At 43.9% G+C, this 23,841-nt stretch overlaps 1 protein-coding gene across 30 annotated transcripts in view; it reads left to right on the top strand.

Annotated features, from left to right (window-relative positions):
• Nucleotides 1-23,841, top strand: part of NUMA1 (nuclear mitotic apparatus protein 1) — a 75,437-nt gene that overhangs the window by 19,050 nt on the left and 32,546 nt on the right. For 4 of the 30 annotated variants that reach the window (XM_072725841.1, XM_072725824.1, XM_072725833.1 and 1 more), the window contains exon 1: nt 17,952-18,644. The exons of 11 other annotated variants lie outside the window; for them this stretch is intronic. The gene's annotated coding sequence lies outside the window, so the exon portion shown is untranslated. Of the gene's footprint in view, nt 1-17,235; nt 18,645-18,786; nt 19,101-23,841 lie in introns of those variants that run through there. 15 more of the 30 variants (XM_072725843.1, XM_072725834.1, XM_072725818.1 and 12 more) reach the window with 13 other exon arrangements.

Here is a 23,841-nt window from a genome sequence, read left to right as displayed (position 1 = left end):
CCATCCTTCCCCAGCCCCTAAAGCCACTCTTTTACCTTCCATTATTATGTATTTGCCCATTCCAGCTACCTCCTAAATTGGACATACAATTGGTGTTCTTTTCTGTCCTGCTTACTTCACTTAGCATAATGTTCGAATATGAACATCTTTCAGGTTCTTTTTACTGCTGAGCCACCTCTGTGTTCCTCTTTTCAGGATCTTTTTTTTTTTTTAAGATTTATTTATTCAGAGAGAGAGAGAGAGAGAGAGAGAGAGAGGCAGAGACACAGGCAGAGGGAGAAGCAGGCTCCATGCAGGAAGCCTGACATGGGACTCGATCCGGGTCTCCAGGATCACACCCCCGGCTGCAGGCAGCGCTAAACTGCTGTGCTACCGGGGCTGCCCGTCAGGTTCTTAATATGTATTGCCAAATTTCTTTTCAGAGAACCACTTAAAAAAGGCCTTCTTGGGATCCCTGGGTGGCTCAGCGGTTTGGCGCCTGCCTTTGGCCCAGGGCGCGATCCTGGAGACCCGGGATCGAATCCCACGTCGGGCTCCCGGTGCATGGAGCCTGCTTCTCCCTCTGCCTGTGCCTCTGCCCCCCCCCCCTCTCTCTCTCTGTGTGACTATCATAAATAAATAAAAATTAAAAAAAAAATTAAAAAAAAGGCCTTCTTACTTGAATTAGAAAATGCAGTATTCTTTCTTTGACAATTTTTCATTCCAAGTATTAGCTTAAGTTAACTTTCCTGGAGGGTATGATAGCTTCCTTGCCATTATCATATAAAATCAAAATTTGAGAGAGGATGGAAGGAGAAAGAAAGTGTGTATGTGGGGGTCACTGTTAGGTAGCCTCATTTGCTAACGTTTTTGGGAATGGAAAGGATAAGGTACCCTCAATTCCCCATTTGTAAAATTGGGATGATGGCATCTTCCCTTGCTACAAAAATCGAATGGCCTAAAATTCCTGGTAGAAATTATTTAATTTCATGTCCTGGATCTTCAGAATAGTAGGCTTTGCAGGGGAGGATCAGCCTACCTTTCCCACAAAGGTTAGAGCCCTAGCTCTTAGCAATTGGCTAGACATGCTAGAAATGTTGAGCTGCTTCCTAGTGAATCTTCTCTCTACAACCAGAAGAGGATAGACATCTATGTTGTGCTGTGTTGGGGGGCTATGGTGGGGATGTTTAGCAGCAGAGATAATGTAGCTTACTTTGATTTCATTATCATTGTAGTGTATGAGTGGGAGCTACATTGTTCATCAGTGTCACTGAAAGACATCAGGAACCAGGCCTGTTTCCCATTAGTTGAAATTAGACAAGAAGATGAAGAATAAATAGTTCATTGGAAACTCATTAGTGTCTCAAGCCAGAAGTAGAGGGGTATCTTTGGACTTATTTGAATGTTGTAGACTTTTTTCAGTATTAAAAACCAGACCTATAGTTGCATATAAATTTTGTTTAAAGATTTATTTATTCATTTGAGTGAGAGAGCCTGCACACGTGCAGGCTGGAGTGGAGGGGCGGGCAGAGGAGAGGCTCTTAAGCAGACTCCTTGCTGAGTGTGGAGCCCTATGACACAGGGCTCAGACTCATGACCCTGAGATCATTACCTGAGCTGAGGTCAAGAGTTGGACACTTAACCAACTAGCCACCTATGTGCCCATATAAATTCCATTTAAGATGAGCCTCACTGTCTAAAATAGCCACACACTATTGAGTTGGACAACAACTAATCTCGTAAAGAAACTGTTCTTTATGGGCACCTGTGTGGCTCAGTGGTTGAGCATCTACCTTCGGCTCAGGGCATGATCCTGGGGTCCTGAGATCTAGTCCTGCATCGGGCATCTCGCAGAGAGACTGCTTCTCCCTCTGCCTATGTCTCTGCCTCTCTCTGTGTCTGTCATGAATAAATAAATAAAATCTTTTTAATTTTTTTAAAGAAACTGTTCTTTAAGGCAGCTCTGGTGGCTCAGCAGTTTTGTGCCGTCTTCAGCCTAGGGTGTGATCCTGGAGACCTGGGATCGAGTCCCACATTGGGCTCCCTGCATGGAGCCTGCTTCTTCCTCTGCCTGTGTCTCTCCCTCTCTCTCTCTCTCTGTGTGTGTGTCTCATGAATAAATAAATAAAATCTTAACAAAAAAAAAACCTATTCTTTAGATGTTCAATGTAAGTTATTGTTTTGTTTAAACACAGGTAATAAATATTTGAGGCTTTGCAGGCTGTGTAGTTACAACTACAATTTACCCTTGAATGACACAGGTCTGAACTACTTGAGTCCACTTATAGAGGGATTTTTTGGATAAATACAGTACTGTAAATGTATTTTCTCCTCCTTTAATTTTCCTGGTAACATTTTCTTTTCTCCAGCTTTATTGTTTGGTTATAATATTAATACATATAACTTTTACAAGATAGGTTTTAATTAGTTTATGTTATTAGTAAGGTTTTCATTCAGTAGTGGCTATTGATACTTCAGTATTTGGGGTATCAGAAGTTCTGCATTGATTTTCAGCTGCACAGGGTAGTGGGGATGTCAAGTGATTTGGTACCCCTAACTTTTGCATTGTTCAGGGTTTTCTTTATTCACCTCTGCAGGTCATAGTTTGTTGACCTTCAGATAGTGGGAAATATATTAGAATATATTAGAAGCCCTAACTGTTCAAAAACTACAGCATTTTACTCAAGCTTTTTAAAATATGAGGAGTCCATTATATACTAATATGGAAACATGTCAAAGAAATTTATTTTTTTATTTTTTTATTTTTTAAAGATTTTATTTATTCATGAGAGACAGAGAGAGAGAGAGAGGCAGAGACACAGGCAGAGGGAGAGCAGGCTCCATACATGGAGTCCGACGTAGGACTCGTTCCTGCGTCTCCAGGGTCAGGCCCTGGGCCGAAGGCAGTGCTAAACCGCTGAGCCACCCGAGCTGCCCTCAAAGAAATTTTTAAGTGAAAAAGGCAAGTTGCAAAACAGCATACAATATGATTACAGATATGTAGATCAAACATGCACTCCTTGTTTGTGTCTTTATTTACACACCTGCATGTATACACACACACATACACATATATGCATCTCTGTACACGTACATACATGTACGTGCTTGTACATGCTTAGGAAAGGTTACAACAAACTTGTAACAGCGGTCACTCTGAGGAGGGGAGTGTTGGTGAATGTGGGCAATGGGGAGTTTTACATTTTACTCTCTCTCTCTCTATGTGTATATATATATATATACTTTTTAAGATTTTATTTATTTGACAAAGAGTACGAGCAGAGGGAGTGGCAGGCAGAGGGAGAGGGAGAAGCAGGCTCCCCACTGAGCAGAGAGCTGGATGTGGGACTGGAGCCCAGGACACTGGGGTCATGACCTGAGCCAAAGGCAGACCCTTAACTGACTGAGCCACTCTGGTGCCCCTACATTTTACTCTATATATTCTCTATTATAATATTTCATAGTGATAATGTATTCTTTTTCCTTCCTACTTGTTTGGATGGCTGGTGGGCCCATCTGCACTTGCAGGGTCAGGAGTGTGACAAAGTAGGATGAATTCCACAAGCCAGCTCTGCCCACATCAGTTGAGTGGGAAGCAGCTGCTGAGACCAGAACAAGGAACACATGTATTGGTTAGGGGTGGGGGGGGCTGTGCGCAGGTGGCTGGGAGAGGCAGCCAAGACAGACCAATTCTAATTTACCAACAGTAAGTATCACATGTCATGCCTTGACATTCTCCAAGTTGTTTTGCCCTCCTTTATCATCACATTGGACCCTGAGGAAAATTCTATGAGCAAGTAAGGCAGGGATGATGACAAGAAAGGAAGCAATGAAAACAGTGGACAAGAATGTGTGTGTATAGAAATTTTTTTCTTTCGTTTAAAAGGAAATCTGGGGCAGCCCCGATGGCGCAGTGGTTTGGCGCTGCCTGCAGCCTGGTGTGTGATCTTGGAGACCTGGGATCGAGTCCCACATCGGGCTCCCTGCATGGAGCCTGCTTCTCCCTCTGCCTGTGTCTCTGCCTTTCTCTCTGTGTCTATGAATAAATAAATAAAATCTTTTTAAAAAATGAAAAAAAAAGGAAATCTGTACAAGGATATGCATTATGGCATTGTTTGAAATGGTAACAGATTGAAAATAGCCATGACCATCAGTAGGAAAATACCTGAACACACTGTATTTTTTTATGTGGACTGTTATTATATAGTCTTTTAAAAGTATGAGTTGAAATTTTATTCACTGACACTTGGGGGGTGTTCATGATAAATTATTAAATGAGAAAAACAAGTTGCAGAGCAATATTGAAGTGTAACCCTAGTTTTTTAAAAATAGAGAATAATTAAAAATCCCCTTAAATATAAAAATATATTTGTTTTTTTTAATTTATTTATTAATGACACACACACACACACATACACACACAAACACACACAAACACACAGAGGCAAAGACGCAGAGGGAGAAGCAGGCTCCATGCTGGGAGCCCGACGCAGAACTCGATCCCGGGTCTCCAGGATCAGGCCCTGGGCTGAAGGCGGCGCTAAACCACTGAAGGCTGCCCCTCTTTTTTAGTTTTAAATCTTTTTTTTTTTTTATATTATTTATTTATGATAGTCATACAGAGAGAGAGAGGCTGACACAAGGCAGAGACATAGGCAGAGGGAGAAGCAGGCTCCATGCACTGCGAGCCCGATGTGAGATTCGATCCCGGGTCTCCAGGATGGCGCCCTGGGCCAAAGGCAGGCGCCAAACCGCTGCGCCACCCAGGGATCCCTAAAAATATATTTGTACTTATGTTCTTGGGGGCATGGAAAAATCTATTAACCTATCTTATCTTGTGGGAGGGCCCAGAGAGGAACGAAAAGGTGCTGAGAGATTACAAATTTTGTTTTTAAATCTCAGTTTGTATTGCTTCATTGATTTTAGAGAATAAGGAAAACAAACTTGTTCAAGCAAGAGATGAAGTATCCTATTTTTTCACCTTAATTGATTTTAAGAGGTGCTTTTAATTTTTTTAGTGAGTTAATGAAGCAGAGAATTATGAAAGTGAAAATAGTTAACATGAAAAAAAAAAAGAAAATAGTTAACATGTAAATCTTCTTCTGAGTTTAGGGGAGGTATCTGGGTAGTGGAAAGAGTCCTAGGAGTCAGGGAACCAACTTTGTAGTTATAGTTCTTAACTTTCTGATGTGTGAGCTTCCATTTAATAAGGTTACTTAACTGTTAAAACAGGGCCCCACTCTCTGCATCTCTAAAACGAGGAGTTTGTACCAGAGACACAGATCTCCAAAGTCCTAGCATTTCTAGTCCTAATGCTCCAGGATCTATGATCCCACAATTGAACTACCTCTTGAGATTAGAACATTGTCTTTTATTTATTTTTAAATGCTTTGTTGTTGTTTTTACATTTTAACACTCTGAAATTAGGATGCATTTATAATTGGTGGCATCTTTCAATTGTCATTGGCTATTTTTTTCACATTTTTATTATCAGAAATTGAAATATCTTACTATTGTACAGATAGTACAGGATAGTTGCACTTTTCAAAGGCCATTTTTTTTTTTCATTAACTGTAATCTTGGCCCCTTCCTGGGCTTCCCTTACTCCTGATCCCATCAGATTCACTGTCATCACTTAGACATTACGGATAGGGACAAATGGGTGAATACATTATTTGTATGTACAAGGATTTTGTGCATCCTTACTTAACTGGTAGGTGCCCTATATGTACCTGCTGCTTGAGAAGTCACGTAAGTATATATGTAGCCCTAAGACATCCAATTTTGCTCCCAAATTTTGATTAGTCTATCTTAATTTTGCCTAATGTTTGCTTTTTAATTAAAGTGTAATGTGCATACAGAAAAATGCATAATGTAGCTCATGACTTGTCACAAAGTGAGCACACCTGTGTCATTACAGCTGTTTCAAGAAACAGAACATTCCAGAACCTACATTCCATTATCCCTTCCCAGTCATTATCCCCCTGCTTCCTTTTTTCATTTTATTTATTTTTTTTATTGAAGTTCAATTTGCCAACATATAGTATAACTCCCAGTGCTCATCCCATCAAGTGCCCTCCTCAGTGCCCATCACCCAGTTACCTCATCCCCCTGCCCGCCTTCCCTTCCACTACCTTTTGTTCATTTCCCAGAGTTAAGAGTTTCTCATGTTTTGTCACCCTCTCTAATTTTTCCCACACATTTCCCCTCCTTTCCCTTATAATCCCTTTCACTATTTCTTATATTCCCCATATGAGTGAAACCTTATGGTTGTCCTTCTTTGATCGACTTACTTCACTCAGCGTAATACCCTACAGTTCCATCCACATTGAAGCAAATGGTGGGTATTCGTCCCTTCTAATGGCTGAGTAATATTCCATTGTATACATAGACCACATATTCTTTATCCATTCATCTGTCAAAGGACAACGAGGCTCCTTCCACAGCTTGACTCTTGTGGACATTGCTGCTATAAACATTGGGGTGCAGGGGTCCCGGCATACACCCAGAACCAAGTGGAATACTGTGCTGGTTCATTCTGTGAGATTATATTCTCTCTTCATTTCCATTCTGCCCCCCTCTTTTATCTTGTTTATGTTTTGGTGGTCAATGTTGGAGCCTTCCAGAAGTATTCCTGGTTTATATAAATTTGGGGTTGAGCATTTTCTTTTTTTTTTTTTTTAGCATTTTCTAACATACAGAACAAAATACACTCAGAACCAAGAGGATCACCCTCTAGGACCCCTCAGGTAGACTACATTCTCTCTTCACTACCACTTTTTCACCACCACCATCCTCTAGTATAGTACCCCCCACCACCTTTTTTTTTTTTTTTCTCTTTTTCCTCTTTTTTTTTTCTCTTTCTTTTTTCTTCTTTTTTGGAGTTTTTGGCCTTTTATATTTTACTACTTTGTTTTAAAATTTGTTTTTTGCTTTAGTGGTCCTTTTGTTTTCTTTCTAAATACAGTGAAAGTGTACGTAGGGATGGTGACTGTTGGTTCCTAGGTGGGTGGGTGGCTCATGGTTATCTTGGGGTGAATCTGCTGGAAAGAGCTTCAAATTTGGAGCCAGTAGATCGGTCTTGCATTGTGGTCCTAATGTTTTGTAGTTGTGTGACCTTAGGCAAAGTGCTTTTCTGAACTTCATTCCTCTTTGATAAAATAAAAACAATGTCTACCTTGGAGAGCTGTTGTGAGGATTATGTGAAATGCTTCGTAGATGGGAAACACCATCAGTGTTAAAGCCATACACACAAATGCTAGTCATTTTTAGTGAGGGAGGTAGACTCCCAAGCAGGAAATGATGTGAACCTGATGTAAGGAGAGAAAATGAAGACATTTGATCCCCAAATCCAGTCTCTTAGCTACCTTTCTTTTAGATTGACATTGGTGTAGTCACTGGCTTTCTGTTAAAATTTCCCCAAATGAAAATAACATAAAGGTCCTAATAAAAGGAACCTGGAGAGATTTGGAATTTCACCCAGAGCCCGTCACTTCTCAATATGGGTGTCCCTGGAGCTGTGCAAGGCAGAGGCTGAGGCAGATTAACAAATTTCAAGACAAATGTATAAACCACCTCTTTATAGGCCTCCTAAGCAAGCATGATCCTACTGTAGACCCTTTTCTGATTATAGTCACACTGTTCCAAAAGTGACCCAAATCTGTATCTCTACCCTAAATCATATTTTTCACCATCTGCTGGATTTTTCTGATTCTATGTCCAATAGACCCCTCATATCTAAAACCAAACTTTCAACCATTTGCCATTATGGCATGATGATTTAGATTATGAACTTCTGGGGATGCCTGTGTGGCTCAGCGGTTGAGCACCTGCCTTCCGCCCAGGGTGTGATCCTGGGGTCTGGGGATCGAGTCCCACATCGGGCTCCCTGCATGGAGCCTGCTTCTCCCTCTGACTGTATCTCCACCTCTCTCTTTCTGTGTCTCTCATGAATAAATAAATAAAAATCTTAAAAAAAAAATAAAATAAAAAAATAAAAATCTTTAAACAAATAAAAAATAAAAATCTTAAAAAAAATAAACTAAAAAAATAAAGATTTTTTAAAAAAATAAAATAAAAAAATCAGGACAAAAAAATAAATAAATTAGAAAAAAAATTACAGAACAGACTCAGGAATCAGTGGAAGTAGCAGGGGGACCAGGCTCCAAACAACCTTTACTTCACACCATCTACTTTTTTCTGTATCTTGGGTTCTATATGAAGATTGAATCTGAAGAGGGTTCACTTTTCAAATATATTCTGAAATCTTTCATCTAAGAAATGCTTATCAAGTACCTTCTATGTGTCAGGTGTTGTGCTGAGTTCTAAGAATTCAGTGGTGAGCACGTGATCTGTGATTTCATGGAACATATCATGAGAAAATTAATGAAGTACAATTAGAAACTATGAGAGCTGTGAAGGAAAGGGCTCTGGTGCTATGCATAGTAGGAACTTGACCTAGTAGGAACTGGGAACTAGGCAGTTAGGGAGGGTTTACATGAGGAAGTAACATTTGTTGAGCTAAGATGTGATGGGTAAGTTAGAATTAACTAGATGAAGAGGTAGGAAAAGAAAGCTTTGGGTAGAAGGAAGAGCATGGACAACCCTAAACCACATGCAGATATAACTTTGTACTAATGAGCTTTCAGCCCCTAATAGCAGCTAGCATTTTTTCTTTGTGCTAGGTATTGTGATAAGCGCTTTACACATACTGTCTTATTAAATCTTTTTTTTTTTTTTTTAAAGATTTTATTTATTCATGAGGGACACAGAGAAGCAGAGACTTAGAGGGAGAAGCAGGCTCCCTGTGGGGAGCCAGACACAGGACTTTATCCCAGGACCCCAGGATCACAACCTGAGCCAAAAGGCAGAGGCTCAACCACTGAGCCAGCCAGGCACCCCTTGTCTTATTAAATCTTTACAATGACCCTCTGAAAAAGTACTGTTAACTACTCACATTTTACGGGTGGGGAGACTGGGGACCCAAAGAGGCTAAATAACCTGCTCAAGGTTGCGCAGCTAGTAAGCTATAATGCCAGGATTTTAATTAGGCAGTCTAACTCCAGATTCTGTGCTCTTAGCCGGCTATATTACCTTCCTCTTGTTTCTTACCATTCTAGCCTGTACGTCATACAGACTGGAACATAGATCTGATCTATGTTTCTCCCCTTTACTCCCTCCCTTTAGAAACCTTGATTGTTTCCTATCACCTACAGGATAAAATCTGAATTCCTTAGTATGATGTAAGTGCCTTACAATTTAGTACTACTTATCCTCATCATCTGCTACACCTTCCTAAAAATGCATGCCATTGCTCACATGTAACAAGCTCTGTCTTTGCATATGCTGTTCTCTCTGCCTAGAATGCTCTTTTTTACTTCTCTTTTGGTGAAACCTTACTCCTCCTACTCACACTTCAAGTACTTAGCTTAAATGTTACTTCCTTGGTACAGCTTTCCTAATCATCCATCCTGAGTTAATCAGACCCTCACATGTCCTTTAAACAGTAACTTCTGTGTTCCTCTTCTGAAGTCTTTTCATCGAAGCAGGAATCCTAGGTCTTTCCCTTCCCACACCTGGTACCTAAGAACTCTGGGTCTACCTCCACAGTGCCTTTCAAATAACACTGTTCTTTTTCAGCCCTACTGCCACTGCAATTACCACCTCACTCTGTTCTGCCTCTGGACTTGATGTTGTGCCAGATTAATTTTTTGAAAAAGCACACACATGTAAGCCATTCTCCTGCTCAGGACATTGCCTTTCTCAGGTGCCTCCAACAAGTCAGTGTTGGTCTCTACTTCTCAGTATTCTCTCACCTTACTTTTAGCACCACCCCATCTGTGTTCTTTGGCCTTGTATTAAGGTGAGTTATAGGTATATTTCTTTCTCCACAGGGTTGTAAGCCTGTCTCGTTCATGTTTGAGTCTCCACCATTGTCTCTACAGGTGTTTATTTCAGGTTTATGGTTGAATGTCCCTGATTAAAGTATGTATGTATATTTATATATATATATATATATATATTTTAAGATCTTATTTATTTATTCACGAGAGACAGAGAGAGAGAGGCAGAGCATAGGCAGAGGGAGGAGAAGCAGGCTCCATGCAGGGAGACCGATGTGGGACCTGATCTTGGGACTCTGGGATCACACCCTGAGTGGAAGGCAGACACTCAAACCACTGAACCATGGTATATATTTTGAAGAATCTGTTGGAAATAGTGTTGGTGTTTTTTGTTTTTGTTTTTGTTTTTTTAAATAAAGATTTGGTCCTAAAGGAAGGAAAATTTCACTTTTAGGAAAATTGCTTGTGAAGAACTAACTCCTCATACTTCTCAATGATGCCAGATACATGGGATGTTATTTTGTCTAAATCTGTTCAAGTTACTTAGCATATTTAAAAATGGAGAAAATGACTCCTGCTTTGCCCACACCACAAGTTAGTTATAGCAGAAACCATTTGAACAAAGAATATGTAAGTGCTTTGTATGCATAAAGGACCATATCGATAAGACAGGTATAGGTTGTAGTTGAGACATGCTAGAGAGAGCACTGGATTTTTTTAAAAAATATTTTATTTATTTATTCATGAGAGACACACAGAGGCAGAGACATAGGTAGAGGGAGAAGCAGGCTCCATGCAGGGAGCCCGACTCGGGACTGGATCCTGGATCTCCAGGATCACACCCTGAGCTGAAGGCTGATGCTCAACCACTGAGCCACCCAGGTGTCCCTTTTAGGAAGGATTTAATTGAAATGTGAGAAATAGCCTTCCTTAAATTCTTGAAGTCTGTTAAAATGTTAGGTTTGATGTTTGATTTTTTTTTTTTTTTAAGTTATGGCCATGTTAGATACCATCCCCATTTATTTTATTAATAGCATATTAACAACTTTGGTTTTTGAGGCAGTCTAGCATCCTATTTAGAAATCCAACCCCTATGAATATTGTGTTTGTTAATTTCTTTCTGTGGTTAAAGGCATCGCAGTGTGATTGGAGAAGTGGATTTGGAACCGGAAAGACAGGGGATTCAGTGCTGTGTAGGAGGTAGATACAGAAGATAAAGCAGGGGAGGGTGGGGGGAGAGGGAGAGAGGAGAGGATGAGAAAGGAGAGAAGTGTCATCTGAGGTTTTTTTAGCTACTTAAAGCCTATTTGAAATAAACCAGATCCTGGGCAGAGTTCTTATTCTGTAAAGCTTATATTCTGAAATCACAGTTTGTCTCAAATCAGACTTTGCTCAAATATACAAATAAATTGTAAAATTTCCATCTCAGCCAGAAGATACCAAATCTTCAGTCTAGTTGTCACATGTATTCCAGCATGAATGTAGCCTGGGTGATTAGATGACCATTAAAGTCTCTTTCAACTTTAAGATCTGTGATTGTTTACCAGGCATAGAAAGCTGCTTTGGGGGCGCCTGGGTGGCTCAGTCAGTTATGCATCTGCCTCCGGCTCAGGTCATGATCCCCAGTTCCTGGGATGAAGCCCTGAGCCCTGCATTAGGCTCCCTGATCAGCGAGGAGTGTGCTTTTCCTTCTCTCTCTGCCCCTCCCCCCCTCATTGCTCAGGCTCTTTTTTTCTCTCATAAATAAATAAAATCTTAAAAAAAATAAGCTATTTTTATTTAGGCTTCTAAGACCAATGTAATTATAAATTGCACTTTTCTCTGTGGCTTTTATTTATGAAACCTTGTAAATGCCTCGAGTATAGTTCCAATCACTTTTTATTGTGCCCCATGCAAAGTTGGTACTACCAGTTCCCAAAAACCACATCAGAATAATTGAAGCATCCACATATGCCTTGCTTTGGGGATGGGATCCAGTAGGGTAACAAAGCGCTTGTTTCTCAGGGATTTGCTTTTTTTTTTTTCCCCTCCTGGAAAGGAAGCCCTAACTGGTGAAGTTACGACCATATTCTGAGGAGATTAGTTCTACGGCAAAGACTTTTATTGTTGTTATTATTGAGAATGGTGTCCTGGAGAAACAATCATGGGAAATTTTTGGAAGTGCTTTAGATGTGATCTCCCCAATACCAATACCCTTCTTTTACTGAGACCCAAGCTAGGGCAAGTAACTTGCCTAAAGCCATAAAGAGTGGATGGTAGATCCAGAACTTCCCTCCAGGGGCTTCTGACACCAAATCTAGCTGTTTTTCTCTTTCTTTCTACCATTGGTATGGCTGTCTCCAGGAGTAGTTGCAAATCTTTACACTAAAACTATTCTTCCATCAGTTTCTTTTACCTTTTTCACCATCAGTTCTGTGTTTGTGTGCAAACATTGTGCTAGATGTATTGCCTGTAGGGACAGATCCGTTTACTCCTCTGTGACCATGAAACAGGGTGAACAGGTTCTTAGGTGTTTTGTAGAAAGACCTTCTTGAGGGAGAACTGAATAGGGCCTCTTGGATGTTATAATGAATCCTCTCTGGGTTTTGATTTGCCCTCTGCTTTTCTCCCCAGGAAGCTGCAGGCTTACCAACATTGCCTCATTACTTAGCACTACCCTCTGGAGAAGGGAGAATGAGGCCTGGTAAATAAGCTGGAGGTCAGGGTTCTGAGACAGTAGTCCTTCCCTCCAGCCTTCCTTCTCCATGGCTTCTCCCCCTTGACATATATCCCCCATCCCTTCCAGTAGAGAATTCTTCTACACTTAGTCTTCAGAGTAGTTTGGTCCTTTAATGTCTGTAAAGCTGTTGCATCTTCAGAAAAAAGTTCTTTAATGGTTACTTTTAAAATTAGAACTGTTTGGGATCCCTGGGTGGCTCGGTGGTCTAGCGCCTGCCTTTGGCCCAGGGCATGTGATCCTGGGTCCCGGGATCGAGTCTTGCATCAGGCTCCCTGCATGGAGCCTGCCTCTCCCTCTGCCTGTGTCTCTGCCTCTCTTTCTCTCTGTGTGTCTCATGAATAAATAAATAAAATCTTAAAAAAAAAATAGAACAGTTTGTTTTGATTAAAAAGGTTGATTCTTATGAGGACCTACAGAGATACAGGGTTTCTTTGAGTCACTGAGAGTGTGCAAGCTTTTATTTATTCATTTGATGGTTGTTTAGTTAAGAGCAGTGGAGAATAATGTAGAAACCACATAGACAATTCACTACTTATGTGACTAAGTCACTTAATGCCTGAGACTCAGATTTCCTCATCTTTAAGACAGAAATAAAACCTATCTTATAGACTGTTGAGAGGACTAAATGAGATAAATATGTAAAAGGATGGGCTCTGGGGAGACCCAGATGGACTCCCAATTTTGGCTCCAAAATTTATTAGCTGTTGGCCTGAGGCAAGTTATATAATCGTTCTCAGTTTCTTTTTCTGTAAAATAAAGATAGGTAATCATATTGTTATTGTATTATTGAATTATTGTGAGGATTAAGCAAAATAAAGAAGGGAAATGTTTAGCACAGTGTTGGTGCCATAAATACTCATTAAATGTTAGCTATTAATTACAACAGTAACAACAATAGTCTGTAGGTTTTTATGATGCTAGGACATCGGGTGGCAGAGGAAAGACTAGAAGGCATAGGGCAATGGATCTATCAGAGGATTTTTCCCTGCCAGCTTTTCTCATGAGGGGTCCTGTAGGGAATGAGAGGCTCTCATTGGGCCTACAGCTTCCTGCAGCAAAGACTTCCCTTCCAGGCTAGTAGGCTGAGGTAGGAGGTTCAAAGGGCCTTCAGAGGACAGTGAGAACACCAGTCTGGCAGGATAGAGGGTTTGGGTAAGGGCAAAAATAACTCCAGAAGGTAAAACGGGCCCAGTTCTGGAGGGCCTTGAGTGCCAGTGTTTTCTTTGTAATAGAATTACCCTACCCTGGGCCATCTCAGTGGAAATTGCTCCCTTTCCATCTTTCCCTTATACTTTTTAAAATGGTAATATACATTATTTTTTTAAATAGCAATATATGATAAAAACTGTATCGTTTACATTTTAAATAAAAATAGTAAAACAAACCCCCATACACCTGCCATCCAGCTCAGGAGATGTAATTTTTTTTAAAAAAATTTTATTTATTTATTTGACAGAGCACAGCAGGGGGAGCGGGAGAGGGAGAAGCAGGCTCCCTGCTCAGCAAGGCTGATCCTAGAACCCTGGGATCATGACCTCAGCTGAAGGCAGCCGCTTAACCAACTGAGCCACCCAGGTGCCCCAGGAGATGTAATATCACTAGACCTTTTGAAAACACCCTGTGTGTGCTCCACATGCATCACCAACTCCTTCCAACCTCTATCTGAATGCTATCCTGAATCTTGTGTTAGTCATTTATTGTTTTCCTTCCTTCCTCCTTTCCTTTATATATATATATATATATATATGTATATATATGTATATATATATATATATATAGTTTTTTTTTTTTTAAGATTTTATTTATTCATGAGAGACACAGAGGCAGAGGGGGAAGGAAGCAGGCTACATGCAGGGAGCCCAATGCGGAACTCGATCCCGAGACTCCAGGATCACACCCCAGGCCGAAGGCAGGCGCTAAACCGCTGAGCCACCCAGGGATCCCTCTCCTTTCTTTTATTTATTTTTTATTTTAAAAATTTTTTTTCCTTTCTTTTAAAAATGGTTTTACCTATCCTGGTCTTCTGGGGACAGGAGCAGGGAGTGTGGAATCAGGCAGGAGCCATGTGGCCTGCCTGTTCCCTAGCTAGGCTGGGAGAAGGCTGGGGAAGTTCTGCTGCTGCCACTGGAGGGGAGTGGTGGCACTGTGGTGGGGGAGGGAGGGGCTGGAGAAACTGGCCTGGCTCCTTGGGCTGTCCAGAAGAGCAGGCCCAGAAGCTTGGCAATTTCTGTGGAGAGGTTCCAGAGGAGAGTTCAGCCCTCTGAGGCTGCATAGCTGGAAGCTGTTGCCTGGAGTTTAGAGTCTGGGAGGAGAGTGGGAATCTCTTGTATTCTTTTGAGACACAGTATCCACTCTTTCAGGTGCTAGGAAGCTTCAGGGCTGAACCAGGTGCCAAGTGTGGCCGGGACAGTTTGAACAGGCCTGTCTCCTATTTTCACCTCATATTTTTTGGAGTGTTGATTATGCCAGTCATTAAATTATGTTTCCCACTTTGCTTTTCTATAAAAGGTTTGTGTTTGTTTGTTTTGTTTTGTTTTTTGCTTTGGCTTGGCTTTCCTGGTCCTTTTTTGAATAAAGAACTTCCCTTTCTACCAATAGCAATTGCTAACCACAGACTGCAAGTGATACTGTGGGAAAGCTAAGGGCCTGGGAGAAGAAGCAGGGTGATGGGGTTCTCCACAGCAATGGGCCTTGCTTGGACCCCCATCACTCACCTCAGTCATTATCTGGTGCCCAGAAAGTTAAATTTGGAAACCTGCCATCCAGATGTATTTCAGTGGATCGGATTCAAGGAGCCCTATTGTGATAGATACCATGGGGGATTATAGAGAGAGAGATGGAACTGATTATGCCCTTAACATTTACATTCTAGATGTGAATACAAGACTTCTATGCTTATATAGTTAAGGCAGCACAAGTGCCAAATGCAGAATGTAGACACAATTTTTCTTATTACCAGTGTAATAACATTTATTAAGAAGAATAAATTCAAATAGAAAAGAAACATATAGTGTAGAAACTCCCTGACAATCTAACTCTTCCCTTAGATAATCACTGATACCTATTAAGAAATATTTAAGGAGTTGAAATTTGGGCTGGACCTTATAGTAAGATCCAGAGAGGCAGACTAATGATGGAAGGAAAGCAAGCATCTTGAGGAGCCAAGCTGCCACTCCAGGGAGCAGCGGGGTCCCCCACTGGCTTTTCTGACAGCCCGCTTCTGCTTGGATATCTTGGTGACTAGGCACCAAAATGCCCAGATAGGAATTAACCTTTGTTAAGCACCACTTTGTGCCTTATATGCTAGCCAATGTGTTGGGCCCCTTATAGATATCATTGGATTAATCCTCATTATAACCTTATAATTATTTTTGTTTTACAAATAGGGATACTGAGGCTCAGAGGTTACCTACCAGGGTCACACAGCAGCAAGTGGTATAGAGTTCTTCCATTCACTAATTGTGTAATCTTGAGCAAATTATTTTCATCTCTGTGGCTCAGTTTTCTCATCTGTGAAGTTGAGTGGTAATGGTACCTAATTCACCAAGGGAGCTTTTCAGATTAGAGAGTTAAAACACATTAGGCCAGCAGAACAAGGCATGAGTGGCACATAGTATGCATTCGGTAAGCAATAGCTGCTATTTCTTTTACCTTGTTTTTTCTCTTATTCTAACATGATCTGTATCATCTCCCCACTTCTATATATGGCCTTTTTGTCCACCCAGCCATCCCCCACTCTTTCTTCTCCTTTACAGTTTCTTCCTCTTCCCTTGGATAGAGGGATTCCCAAGCCATTCCCTTGTCTTTATCCAGTCTCTACCATGTCTTTTTTTTTTTTTTTTTTTTAAGATTTTATTTACGTATTCATGAGAGACAGAGAGAGGCAGAGACACAGGCAGAGGGAGAAGCAGGCTCCATGCCAGGAGCTCGACGTGGGTCTCCAGGATCACGGCCTGGGCTGAAGGCGGCGCTAAACCACTGAGCCACCGGGGCTGCTTCTACCATGTTTTGTTCTTCATCTTCCCATTCCCTTTCATTTCCCCCTATTTCTTATCCTCATTACCTGTGCCCTGTTGTGGCAGTCTTCTGACCTGCTGTTAGTCTCATTCTTTTATATACCAGGATAATTACTGAAAGTATGGTTCTCAGTGTACCACATCTCTGTGTTAAAAACAAAATAAGCATTCAAATCTTTGATTTCTTAGTTTCAAGTCCAAGATTCTCCAGCTCTGACCCCTTTATAACTTAAAAGTCTGTTCCCAGACTACTTCCACAGTCCTCTCTGCTTTCCCTTCTTCCCCACTGTATTTCTTTGCTTTGCTTTCTTTTTTTTTTTTTTTAATAGATTTTATTTGTTTATTTGAGAGAGAGAACGTGGAGTTAGGGGCAGAGGGAGAGGAAGAGGGAGAAGCAAATTCCCCACTGAACCGGGAGACCTGGGTGGGTGGGGGTTTGACTCCAAGGCCCTGAGATCATGACCTGAGCCAAAGGCAGGTGCTTGATGGACTCAGCCACCCAGGCGCCCCTGCACTCCAATTTCTGTTGGAGTAGATTTTACCTACGTGTTTTAAGATCCACATTAAAATATCTCTTCATTTTCTTAGTCTTTTTACCTACTCTCAGTTAGTTGGAATTTTTATACCCTTTTGTGGGAGTTAGCACCTACTGAACGTCTTGAAATATAATTTTCAAGGCACATTTCTAATCTCCTGTGTAATTATAGCCTGGCTCAGTGTAGGGGCTGGGTTTAGTCCATCTTTGTGTACTGCCATCAATGCCCTGTATTAGTGCCTTGCACATAGTAGGTGCTTAATAAATATCGGCGGTGTAAGTAAAAGAGGAGGGGTGGGGTGCTCCTGATGACTGGTGGGTTTCTCTCCCAGTCCTTGGGAGAGTCCCTCTTCGGTGGGTGGAAACGCTGCGGTTTTGTTTTCTACGGGGCCGACATCTTTACTTTCCGGCCATGGAGGAGAGGCAGAGCCTGTAGGCTCCGCTGCCTGTGGGCCCAGTGCCGGTGCCTGTGCAGGGGCTCCCGCCAGTGCCTGCCGCACCGGTCCCCGTGCCTTGGCCCCTCGGCCCCTCCCCACAAATGCTCAGCGGAACAGGGGATTAGGTTCTGGCAGCACAGCTGGGATTTTGGCGGCCATTCCGCAGTCGACAATAGCACGCAGCCACCCGGACAGGACAGCGCAGGCCTGCGCTCCAAGGCCACAGTGCGCCCGGGCTGCTTGTTTGGGTGGCCGAGGGGGAGGAGCGGGCCCAGCGGCGTCCTGGCCTTGCCACGCAGAAGGTACGGGCTGCAGAGATTCCCTCAGGGACCGGGCTCGGGGGGTGGCCTTGTCCCAGGGCAGGCGGCGCCGCGAAAGGAGGCCGGCGCTTTGTGTGTGAGCGGCGTGTGTGCGCCTCAAGACACGGCCGCCCCGCCCCGCGGCCGGCAGGAAGCTGCCCCCGAAGGGGCCCGCGTCCCGCTCGCTCCCCAAAGCCTCTGCGGCCGGCGCCTCGTCCGCGGCCCGCGCGCCGCCGGGCAGGGGCTGACCGAGTCGTCAGGGCGGCCGGTTGCTGGCCCGAGAGGACAGGCTGTCACCGCCGTGTTAGGAGAGCGGAGGGGGAGTGTCCGGGTGCTACCAGGTTTGTCAGGCAGGCCACTGTGAGATGCGTTTTGTGTTTTTATGCCACAGTTTGCCTTGGCTCTTGCCGCTGTTGCGGTTCAGGATTTTTTTTGTCTGCCGGCTCCCCTCCTCCCCCGCGCCGTGCGTCCTGTTCTCTTGTTCTCGGGCTCAGCCCTCGCGGCCCCTCCTCTGCGGCGCGCTCGCCCCGGGCCCGGCTGCCGCCCCTCCCCCCTCCCGAGCGTTCCCTGCTTTCGCCGCGCTCCCGGACCGCGGAAGCTCGCTGTGCCTTTAAAGAAAGCAGACTCCTGGCCGTGACGCACTTCTGGCTGTCAGCCAGGAAGATCGCTCCTGCCAGGCTGACTGAGAAGAAAACCAACAACTTTTCTTTTGTGTGTGGGGTTACTTTCCACCAGCCCCCCCTTTCTCCTCTCCTTTCAAGATTTAAATGCTAATGGCGGATTAAAACCTGTAGATACGTTTGGCTTTAGGAGTCTGGTAAGGCCCCCCTGCACTGAGACTTTTTCTCCCTCCCTCTTTCTCTGGGTTTTTGTTCAAACATGGACGAGGGGGTGCGGTGCAGTCCCCCCCCCCCCCACACCTCCTTTTCCTGCGCCATCCTTAAAGGGGAGGGAGAGGAGAGGGAGCGCAAGTAAACACTCAGAAACAGGCGCTGGGAGCAGAGCTTGCCAACATCCGGGAGTTGGCGCCTTTGAGAGCAAAGGGTTGCTTTCTTTCCCCCTCGCGTAGATGTCAGCGTGTTTTTGTTCAGAAGGGGGAAAGCGTGCGGCTGCACACTGAGCTGTAGAGACAGCTTCTCCATTCCTGAGTGAGGCCTGGGTGTGTACGCAGTGGTGCCGAGTGAGAAAGATTCATTTTGTCAGCTGGTAGCGACCAGGATGTGTGAATATAGCCGTGGGGTCAGGTGCTGATGAACTGCTGGAGTGTGCTTGGGTGTGTATGTGCAGTATATGGCTGTAGGCCCCGGGTCTGTTTCGTGACGGCAACCCTTCTGCCCACATTTTTCTGATCTGGACCCTGCAGAGCATTGGGAGGAGGGGGAGATGCAGATATTAGTAAAGCCACTTTTGAAGAAACAAGGGAAATCTTGGTTTCCTTTGCAGTCCTTCTGTTGTTCCTCACCATGCTCTGGGCCACATTCTAGGCTACACAGAAAGGTTGGTCTTTGTGAAGAGGGGGAGGCCTGAGTCCAGACTAAGCCCCTTCAGGGGGCCCAGGGAATGCACATCGTCCAGAAAGCTGCTCTGCCCCGACGTCAGGAGTGCAGAGAAACCCTTTGGACTTACATGAAATAGCCTATACAGGACTCTCCAGAAGTTGAAAAGGATTATATTTTTCCCTCCTCAGCTTCTGTTGGAGCTGCTGGTCCTTGGGCCTTCTACCTCCTCCAAGCCTATAGAGGCACCATTCTTTATGATGAATTAGCCTATGGCGACATAGCTTGGCTTTTGCTGGGCTCCTCTGGGGTAACCTACCAGATGAGGTCTGGGTGCTTGTTTGCCGGTGCCTCCTGACCTACCCCCTCCCAGAGTCAGAGCAGGAACACCCTCAAGATCAGATTTACCCTTTGGATATGGGGTTTGCTCAGATGGTAGGATATCTCTTCTAGAAAGGTGTTAAGAGCATGGAATTCTTAGGGCTACAGGCAGGTAGGCTGTCAGGGTAAGTGGTGGGAAATCTTGCCATTGAGTGTAGTCTTCTAGATAGGACAGACATTTCCTCACTGAGCTCTGAGCCTTTGGAGCCCTGGGCTTGAGAGGGGGTGGGGCTTGGGGAAGGACACTTTGAGGTGGGAGTTTGTGTGGGCTTTGGGCCCAGAAGTTCTGAGTGAGAGCTGTCACTTAAGAGAATGGCAGTTCAGTGGAGGCAAGGGCTCCTGAGTGGAGTGATCAGTACAGTTTTGTAGCTTTCTGGGACCAAAGGTCACTTTGGTGTTATCTTGAGGAAGGGCTGGTATACAGGCAGTAAGTGGCTAAGAGATGGTCTCACAGGGAGCTGGCACCCAGGCTGGGGGGTGGGGTAAGGAGAGCTGTGCTGCCACAACTCAGACCCTCTGGCCCTTAGCCTATCCCTTGGTTAACCTTAGAACTGAAACTTCTAGAACAGACCAGACCCCAGAGCTTAGCAACCCGACCCTCAGGTCCTGGTCCTTGCATCCGAGCAGGTGGTTTGCATTAGCTTCAGCCCTGGTAGGAAACCAGGGCTAAGTTTTAACTCTTTAAGACCCAGGGAGGGTGTGGGCCAGGTGGCTGTGCATCTTTTGAGTGTTACTTTCCTTGTCCTGATATATCTTCTCTAGAAACATAGAGGGGTTACTGTTAATGTGGGAATTGATCTTGATATAGGAATTTACACTATATCAGTTTTGAAAACATAAAGGATGCTGGGCCTTTAGTTTATAAGGCAGCTGCGTCTGTGTGTTGGTTCCTTCTTGAGCTCGAGGAAGAGAGGACACCTTATCAGCTCTGTGAAGCCTCTGGGATTCTGGGGGCACTTCTTTTCAAAAAAATGGGCAGGTGGGAATTCTGAAGGTGCCTTGAGAATCAGGTTTGCATTCTTGGGCTTCAGTTTGTTGACTGATTGATTGACTTATTGATTGGAGGATGTGGGTGGGTGGCACCTGATCAAGTTGGGGTGGATCTTAGCAGATCCTTCTGCGAAATGGTTCTGAGCTGCAATCGCGGAGATCTGTTTTTCCATCACCATGACCATCACCCAGTCTTCTGGGTGGGGCTTGCCTCAGATTTCAGGGGGAGGGTGGGGAGGATGGTGCTTTGGCTGAGAGCCCTTGGGTTCCAAGCCAAGGCCTGCTTAAAGCTATAGTCCCAGTTGGAGGACTAGCTGTGCCACTGGCTTCAGTCATTCATTACCCAGAGAAGTGAATGGCTGGCTGCCCTAACACCTCCCACCCCAGTGTCCTGTGTCTGAGAAAATGCTTCTTTATGGGCTTTGATCTGACAAGGTCATTCTGGAGTTCCTCATGTTGAGTATTGAATTCCTCCTGTTTCTTTGCCTGGGGAGCATGGAAGAAAGCATTTGGCCTTGACACCAGTTTTCCTGAGCAATGGAACTAGTTTTAGACAGGCTCCCCTAGGGAGGGTATAAGTGTTGTATGTTTTGCCTCTGAGATGAAGGGAAGAGGTTGGTTAAACCTCAGGTCATTTTTAGCAGCACAGCTGTGGAATCTCTCAGAGGGGGCAAGATCTACCTCCGGTTGCAAATAAAATTTCTGACTGAAATTTTGGACCTCTTTAAAAGGATAGCAAGTCTAGAGACAACAGTGGGAATGAGGGAGAGGTGATCTGGGTCTCATTTCCCTTGTTCCTGAATAGCTTAGACTTTTTTTTTTTTTTAAGATTTTATTTATTTAGTCACAAGAGACACACACACACACACAGAGGCAGAGACACAGGCAGAAAGAGAAGCAGGCCCCATGCAGGGAGCCCAACATGGGACTCGATCCCAGGACTCCAGGATCATGCCCTGGGCCAAAGGCAGGCTCTAAACCGCTGAGCCACCCAGGGATCCCCAGACTTTTTTTTTTTTTTAAGAAGCCACCCCTCCTCCTCCCCCCTCCCCCCCCCCCCCCCCCCCCCCCCCCCCCGCCATTGAAGATTTTATTTATTTATTCATGAGAGACACAGAGAGAGGCAGAGGAAGAAGCAGGCTCCCTGTGGGAAGCCTGATGCGGGACTCCATCCCAGGACCCTGAGATCATGACCCGAGCCCAAGAGCAGACACTCAACCACTGAGCCACCCAGGTGCCCCCTGCTGTGCAGTAGTTGAGACCATCTGTCTTCACCCTTGCTTGGCCCAGGGAGCTGGGCATTCAGTGCTGATGGATAGGCCATGCTGGATCAAAATCATCCAAGACTGAGGAACACATAAGCCCTTTAGATTCTCTGCTCTCCTGAGAACTCCCTTAACCACTTCCCTTGCTCTTGCCAAAGCCCAGGTGAATTGGCTCATTTCCAAGACTGTGACGTTGGTATGACAGGTGGAATCTTGTTGGGGTTTGTGGGGTCAGGAAGCATTTAATTATAATTAGCATTTAGTTATATTTAGCATTTAATTATTTTCTATTATTTAAAGCTTCATGTATGTTTAATTTCACTTCTTACCCTGCTGTAAGCTCCTCAGGCAGGGACCATGTCACTGTCTCCCATTTCCTATGAAGCTTCCAGCACAGGATGAACAGATGTAAGGACTAAGAAAATAACCTTTTTGCTTGGTTGATAAACACAGTACACTTACATAGGAAGGACTAAGAAATGATGGGGAGTGGATTATCATCAGATTTATGTATATCTTTTTCCTAGTAGATAGTGAGCACCTTATGGACAAGAATGGTATCTTTCTTACCCCAACACATTGTGTACAGAAGGTGCTTATCGGCAGATGTGGGTCATTGGGGTGGCTCAGTCAGTTAAGCATCTAACTTTGGCTCAGGTCGTGATCTTGGTGTCCTGGGATCAAGCTCCAAGTTGGAGGAGTCTGCTGCTCCCTTTCCGCCTGCTCTTCCTCCTTCCCCTTGCTCATATATGCAAGCTCACACATGCTGCTCACTGTCTCAGAATCTTAAAATAAAAAAAGAGGTGCTTTAGCAAGTGTTGGGTCCATAGAACCCACACCTTGGAGATGCTAATATATGAGGAAAGTTATAGGTGATGTGATTCTTGACCACTTGAGTTCTTCATGGAATAGTGATAGACTGAATACCTGTGACAGAAGGTAGGGGTGGGGTTGATTGTTCCCATGATCTGTAGGAATTGTGGGGGCTGCTAGGAGATGTTGAATATTTAGTCACCAGGTCTGTAGTCTCTTGGGCAGGTTGGCAGGCAGGTGGCTGATTCCCAGTGGGAAGGGAAATTGGGAGTAGGAATACCAGGACAGGAAATGTAATCTTTCATTACATGTCCCGTGAGATTTCTCCTAGAATTGGATGTGGCGTCATCCAGTCCCTCATTTGAACCATGTATTTGACATTTCTGTGGAAGATAAAAAAATCCAGAATTTGGAGAGGTTTCCCTCAAGGACTTGTTATTGTTAGTTAGGTAGAATTTGAGTACCAGAATTGAGTACCAGAAAGAACCTGAAGTCAATCTTTTCTGCTTAAGATCAGTGGTCTTTTAATTGTATACCTACCATGTGCCAGGCTCTGTGCTATTTGCGTTACCTGCTTTGTCTTGAAGCCTCACAGTAACCCAGAGAGGTGTTTTTGAATCCTGCAGATGAGGAAACAGACTAATAGAAGTTAGGCTACTTCTTCAAGGTCAAATGGAATCACCATTCGGACCCACAGCTGTCTGAGAAAGCATGTTTGTTCCATGTTTTAGGGGCAACTGTGTCTCAAAGAGCAGGGTTGGAAAACAGCCTTGAATGTTCCCTTTTCTGTGGATCAGAATGATTGCGTGTAGAGCTTGTGGACATTGAATTAAATGCAGGACTCTTTACTGTTATGATAAGTTTTAGAGTAATTTTAATGTGTACTTTGAGCTTTCTGAAAATTCCCATGGTGTCTTGGTGGATTAAGTGCTGAGTGAAGAGAGATTTATTTAAGTGTTCAAAGCCAGTAATTGAACCGCTTTCCCCCCTTGTCCTTCATCATGGATATCTGATATAATTAACTGCTCTTTTCTCTCTCTCTCTCTCTCTCTTTTTTTTTTCTTGGTTT

This window comes from Vulpes vulpes, chromosome 11 (genome assembly GCF_048418805.1).
Source record: "Vulpes vulpes isolate BD-2025 chromosome 11, VulVul3, whole genome shotgun sequence".
NCBI lineage: Eukaryota > Metazoa > Chordata > Mammalia > Carnivora > Canidae > Vulpes > Vulpes vulpes.
The sequence above is the reverse complement of the archived record's forward strand: the minus strand, read 5'-3'. Positions and strand labels throughout refer to the sequence as shown.